The sequence below is a fragment of the Sinohyriopsis cumingii genome, chromosome 7, assembly GCF_028554795.1.
Source record: "Sinohyriopsis cumingii isolate HCF-2022 chromosome 7, ASM2855479v2, whole genome shotgun sequence".
Taxonomy (NCBI): domain Eukaryota; kingdom Metazoa; phylum Mollusca; class Bivalvia; order Unionida; family Unionidae; genus Sinohyriopsis; species Sinohyriopsis cumingii.
Window position 1 is genome coordinate 19,903,741 of NC_142967.1, and position 7,694 is coordinate 19,911,434.

The window sequence follows — 7,694 nt, forward strand, 5'->3', positions numbered from 1 at the left end:
CAGTAACTTTAGTTGCCTACCATCTACGGTTACCAACTTTTGCATGCTTGCTCTTGGTGTGAAGAAGAACCTTATCAATTTTGGGCTCAAAGGTCAAGGTTACAGGTTGAAAAAAGGGAAAATGGTCTCGGCCCAAGAACTCTACAGCTACCAAACTTTGTGGATAGCTTACACTTGGGGTAAGGACAAGCTATGTCAGTTTTCACAATCAAAAGAGTCTGAAATCGTTGTCACCTGGACTAAACAAAGAAAAATAGTTTTCACACAATAACCTGAGTTCTGTATCAAACTTTGTGGATGCCTTGAATTTTGTGTAATATAATTGCATAGCTAGTACATTTCTGTGTGGAAAATACCCAACCAAATGATGGAAATTCTGTCCTTTCATTAGAGTGAACCAGAATCTTCCAAAATGCTTGATCGCTCCTTCATGAGAGCCCCAAACATTGGACATGTGTGAAAGACCGTATGTTTTTTGATTGCCATGTTCAATATTATTCACTTAAAGAACATTAGCTGCCTTTTACTTGGGTTAATTGAATTATCATCTTGTGTGCTAAACTTGTGAACTTGAGGACTGAACCCTCTTCTGTTCTTGTCACGTTAAGCTTTCTTGAGAATTGTTTACAGACTTGTTCCGTACACATGATATATGCCTTGGCAGTTTATTTATCCATTATGAGGGTGTTATTATTCAATTTGGTTATTATGTTTTTCTAAGCTGCAAGGGTAGGCAGTTGACTTTTGCATTCTATGGACTTGCCTGCCAACCATTTTACTTTTTTTACCCATAGCCTGAATTGTGACATTTTATACGTGGTAAACAAATTGTGCCACTTAATTTCATCTATCCTGAAACTTATTTATCAAGAATTTGGGGTCTTTTTATTTAGTAAGACAACCTTCTGTAATCTGTCCTTATAATGAGCAATCCTAACCTATAGTTTTTGTGCTGTTTCTTTCATAGTCCCTTGCTGTTTAAAAGAATAAAAACCTGGTTGACTTATAGCAACAGGAGGGGGGTTGAGCAGAGAAAATGGCTGATAGAGGGGGTACAAAAATGAGGCACATAATCTATATGTGACACATCATGATGTTCTTTATGTGTTATATTTGAATACACTTATTCATGATATCAACAGACCGCTCCGGTGGCCTAGTGGTTAGAGCATCTGCCTCGAAAGCGGGATGTCGTGGGTTCGAACCCCTGGACGAGTCATACCAAAGATTTACAAAAATGGTACTAACAGCTGCCTCGCTAGGCGCTCAGCATTAAGAAGTTAGTGTTGAGACTGGTCGGCCTGGTGTCAGGATAATGTGACTTGGTGGGACATCATGCTATGTGTCTGTGGCATGATGCCCCAGTGCTAGATATCACTGAAAACTGCCACACTGCAGACATCATAGCGATATGAGTGAAATTTTTTTAAAGCTATGTTAAAAATCAAATCAAACACACACACATGATATCAACAACATTGGGGGGGGGGGGGTAATTGACTTAAGGGTGCTGGAAGAGTCTCCACTAACTTGTTAATCAGATTTTTCACTAATTTGATCATTTTTTTTATGTGTCAATGTTATCCTCTTTCTTTTTTTTACATCTGTAACAAGATAACCGGGTTAGATTTCGGATTTATAACAACACTTTTGATGGTGATGCAAATACAATGTTTATTGATGAATGACTTGAATGAAAAAAGAATTATGCTTAATACATGTATGTGTGTGTATAAAATCCAGATACTGGATAAATTAACAAATTATGCACAAACCTAATGAAACAAATGAAAATACAAATAAATTACCTTACACGGTACAAGGACAAAAGTGAATGATCTACAGTAATTTCACACGATGGAAAAAAATGATCTGTTTTACTCAAATAGTAAAAATGAATTCACTCAAATAGTGACAAATGAGGTATTTTACTCAAAGAGTAAAATGATGAAAACAAGGTATCATATAAAATATCTTTACTTTCCCAAAACACTGGGTATTACAAATCCCAAAATTTGAACACTGCTAAAAGATTACTTGTATGGAGGAGATAAACACTCCATCATCAGCACACTTGGCTACCAATCACACTGGTCAATCAAGCAGTCAGTATTCCGGGTAGTCACCAACCACCATTCAATTCCTTGGTCAATCGAGCAATCGGCGCCCACCAATTGGTCAGCAACACCCAATCACCTGCTACTTGACCAGCAACATTGTTAACGCTGCTCTGTGGCTGCTGTGGTTCAGCTTTACAGCTGCTAAGGTCAACTTCTATGGTTAGCTCTACAGCTGGTACCACATCGACTCCAATCAGCTGAAAATACGTTTAAAACCATGTACTGTGCATGACACGGGCATATATGATAAAACATAATGACATTATATACTGTAAGATATACAAATTACATTATCAGCACAATAATTACAAAACAATACACCGGTTCAGAAGTGAACCTACCCGTGCCCAATAAGAATCCTACGGTACTAAATGTTTTTTAAAAATGCAACTTTATATTGCTAATATAAATCTCTTGCTAAGTCACAAACATGAATGGAAAATATTTGCATTATACCACGTAAGTCGAAGCTATATAGAAAATATACCAAAATAAACGTGGTACTGCAATAGTTATACACAAGAAATTAATAAATAACTCAAACCTCTACAGCTGAAGATGTGCAAGTCCTTAAAGTAGACCGTTCACTGACTAGACGTTCTGTAATGTGTCGATTTAGTCTTATGGTGAGGCATTTATACACAGACGATGCTGCCATACATATTCTGGGCACTGGAAGTATTCAGTACTTGCCATCGAAAGCACTTCGCACGTGCCACATAGGATGAACCAAACTGTTTTTAAATATTGTACAATATACTTAAATCATCCTCGGGTATCATTGTACACAAAAAACGAAATCCGAGTACATGTATTTAATAAACAAAAGGATTTATACAATTCCTTGACAACATCAACAGATGCATTTGTTATTTCGAAGTATCTTTTCAATGCATGATACTTACCTCTACCACAAGCTACACATAATTGTGTTTTTTCCTTAATGCAAACTCCACAGTTTAGACCTGGTTTTGGACCGGTACTTCCACGTTGAATGCACTGTAAATGAAACTTCAATAATTGTGACATTTTTTCACACATTGGATAGCTGACCCAATCATCAGCCACTTACAACTATTATATATCTGATTTAACATTATACTATTAGCAAAAGTCTAAGTAGATTAAATTCAATTAGCTGTTATAATGTATAATATATATTAAAGAAGAGTAATTGTACAGCATGGGTCAATGGGATGAAGCTAGATTACTGCAGCAAAAATATCAAGATCTCACCACTAACAAAATCACATCAGAATCAAAAGCAGATTTGAAAATAAAAAAAAAATGCATTAGATCACTAGAAGCAACACAAGATGAATTTATCAACGATGGAGTGTCATGCTTTTTCAACATTGAAGATGGAATATTTATTGATTCCACAAAGGATGGAAAACAAACATCTGCTATTGTTAATAATCTTGTTGATGACAGCAAAAACATATTTAGAATAAAATTTAATCCTGAACATGTTCCAACTTTGATTATTCGTGATAAACTAGACCTTATTAAGGAATCACAGTGACATAATGTAGTCATACTAGATAAAAATTCTAAACCAGGTATTTTCACTGGAATTGACAAACCATACTACAATAAAGCATATCCAGTTTCCACAGTTGTTTATTTGCTTTATCGTTTGAATGAACCAGACATAGCTGCACTTGCTTCAATGAGAACAGGCTCGCTAAATTGCACTGCGCAATGTATGATTGAGCAATTTATTAACTAAAAACGAGGAAACAATTAACAGAATCAAGAATATAAAAATATAAAAATTGGGAAAGATATATCAGTACAACTGGAACTCACATAGATGACACAGCGGAGTTAGAAAAATTATTAATGTTTCCGATAATTGTAAAAACAATAACAAATGAAGTTTTATATAACTTGGACATATATAGAACAAGCAGTGCTCCAATAACCATTATAAACCATAAATGGCATGCGTTGACAGAAGCAGTAACAAAATTTCGAAGGGGGAGAATAATACGATTTTATGATGGCGATATCTACGAGGAAATCTACAACAAAAATAAACGTGACCCTGTATCGGTCTGGCTATATCCAGATGAATCAACATTGGATCAGTTTCTTTTGCCATCTGAGGTTCTTTATCTGAAGAAATCAGTCCAACAAAATATGAAACGGATTTTGGTAAAATATAACATAAACAAAGATGGTTTTTACTCGTTAATTGTTTTACAGCGTCTTCTGGTGTGGCTCATATAGCCCAACAACTAAAACATAATTTGCACCAAACTCAAAAAGAATTTCGCGAAGATATATCACAATCTTGTGTTGAGTTTGGCTATGGAGGTCTTTCGAACACAAAATATAATAACTCTGACGTGATTTCTGTTGACAATATCGCTGCTTATCCGGCGGCTTTTCTTGGATTTGGCGAGTGTCATCCTTATTTTGAACGATTTGGGCACCCAACACACAAAATGACACGAGTTGCACTAAATGGACCACTACCAAATATCGATCTTACTGGATATGTCGAGATTGAATCATTATAATCATTGGTATCCTGTGATACCAATTTGGTTTGGTAGACACTTTAGTAAACCGGTTACCAGTGTCAATCTCAACGACTGTTGTGTAAAATATCAGCGTGGCTGGGCTCCAATAGCACTATTACGATACATGCTCGATGATAGATTCTCAATTCGTTGACTGTATCCTCTGCGATAATTTTATACAAATCACAAAAATCTATCTGGTTACCACAAGACAACAAAGATATCTGCAGAAAAATTATCTGTATGTTTACTCGTGGTTCATCATCTGATAATGCACGTCGTTGCACAAGACTAATAATGGATCCATCCAAATTAGATTTTGTTATCATGGACACAGTGGCGCGAGTTGTGTTGGTGTCACTGATAAATGCAATCATGCAAGATGGAAAAAAGTAGGTACAATATGTATCTACTAGGAGGGCAATTCCCCTCAGTTTACTCATTTGAGATCATCTATGTTGGCATACTCATCAATAAACCTATTATCGATGATCAACAGATTTCCCAATGACACTGTTAGAGTCGCCACAGATTCTTTATATATTAGTCGTTGTAGCATGGACCATGTGAAATCATTTATCGAAGAAGACACCTGCGGTGACAACTGGGGTTCACGGATAGTAAAAAGTGAGCAAATACGTGAATATTCAGAATCGACTGACGTTAAAACACTAGATGTTTATTATTGCAACGATAATTTATCAGAGCCATCATCATCACCGTCAGTAAACGATCCAATCACGAGATATAGCACGGTCGGTCAGAAAGGTCTAGGTGGTTCTGGTAAAACAACACGTGTGATAGAATTATTTAAAAACTCTGGCATGATTGTTTTGACGCCAACTCACCGGCTTGCCAGAGAGAGTAGACAATGCATGCACATATCACAGTTTCTTTAGATGGCGAGGTTATGCATGGACGAATGGGTGAGAAATATATCCGAGAAGAATTATCGGGGATGAGATTTGTACAGTATCCAAATATGTTTCAGAAATGTTTCTTGATTGGTTATCAACAAAATCTACTGCAATTTGCACGTGTGGCGATCATGGACAGCCTCTGCCGTTTACAGGTGAATCACCACACGAATGGTTGATCAACCATATTGGCTACTATGAAGAAGTTTGCGATCATGAGATCACAGGATGAACAAAGGCAACTGAAATCGTTAATCAGATTACAACCTGACAAAGTTTAGTGTGAAATACTGCAAACCGTAATTTCCGAGATCCCAATGCCAGTTTTCTGGAACTTATGGTGCCCTAATGATCTATTAGTTGTATCCAGGAAAAACGTCCGTGATTCACTTCAGTGTAATTTATTTGAGCTTCACAAGGAAAAATCTCCAACTCATTAAGTTCCGCTATGTTATCCACCAACAGATGCACGCCGTCAAATTATACTTGTTGATATTCTGGCAGTAGGCACCAGATGTATACACGTAAAAGCAAAAACTCGTTGTTAATGATATCGCCCACAGATGCTCGACGCGAGCTTGATGTTGAGAAAGAAAACACCAATAATCTGAAGGAAAAAATGATGCAGAGTGACAAAAATACCTTATATTACCCCCATGACCCGTTCTGACACAGGACCCTCTGTATCATTTTTTCCTTCAGATTTTTTCTTCTTCTCAACATCAAGCTCGCGTCGAGCACCTGTGATATCGTCGAGGTTCCAATGGAGGCTGTGCAACAGGCGTTGCCGTTAAACCCATCGTGCTGGACTCTGGGATGTGCAATAACAATTAATTCGTCTCAGGGATTAACAATATCAGATACCAATATCTGAATTGTCGATGATCGCATCCAGTGATCAAATATAGTTTATCTGACTGTGTCGAGTGTAACAAAAATGTCTCAGTTACACAGAAGTGTCTACATGCTGGCGCTGCCATCAGTGTCTCAAACAACAACAGCGTGACCAGAAATTATCAACGCAGTAAAGAAAAAATTGACAAATTATTGGCGAGATGACACAAAAATTACGCCAGTTTGATCTGCATGTGCAGTTTGTCATGATGCTGAAACAACGACAAAATAATCAACGCGCCTGCTGTAACACAACACTGTTGTGGCAATATTTTCCTAATGACGTAAGACAATTTACCGTGTACAGAATCTACAGTAGTCTCGGTCACACGCGAAAATGTTTCTCTGACATGTCTTGAATGCAACAGACGAAAAAGAGCTTCGTTACTCCATGTGTTTGACTCTTGTTAGCGCTTGGAGAGAGTCATCCGATAGCGTCTGCGATGCCATATCCAATCTGGTGGTAAGTGGGTATTTTCATTAATTACCTGTTCACGCACAAATCCACGCTGATGGGCTGTTGAATCTAATTTATAGATTGATGGCTGCATAGTAGATCTTACCACGCTTGACAGTGTATGCGTTGTTACATTCCACATGGGTTAGTTGCCCTTGCTGCGCCACCCTCAAGTTCGCCAGGTTCATATAAATACCTCACTGTTACTCTACTACCCAACATTGGTTGCTGTAGCTGATCTGGTGATTTTCGTCGTGGTATGTGTTTTTTTTTTAACAATTGCATCAGCAGGTTTTATGTTAATTTCGCTCGTGGCCTTGTTGTTTAACGCGGCCACAACATGAGATAGTCTCGCAACACATTCACGAGATCTGTCATGAACGTGCAGTAATTCTTGGGCATATTGATGCCCAAAGAGTCGTTGTGCAAGTGTTTGATTACATTGCTCAATGATTGTCTGATCGCGGCGTGCCCACGTCTGATCTTAACGTGTTGTTGTTGTTACAGCGTAGTTACCGAACCAAGAAATTCTTTGCGAGGATCAACTTTAGCAATTGTGGTCAGTGCAGAGGTCCTCGTGCATAAATTCGTTCAAACGCTGTTGCGACTTCAGTTGCTGTTTTAGACAATAACGGTTCAGCCTCTTTGTATCTATTTGCAACATCTACGACCGAAAACGCGTATTTGTATGTGCGTCGTTTATACAAGTCATGTGGAAAAAGGAAGATATCTGCCTGATGACCTTCGTTGGGTGGGCTGACATCAACGGATCCAT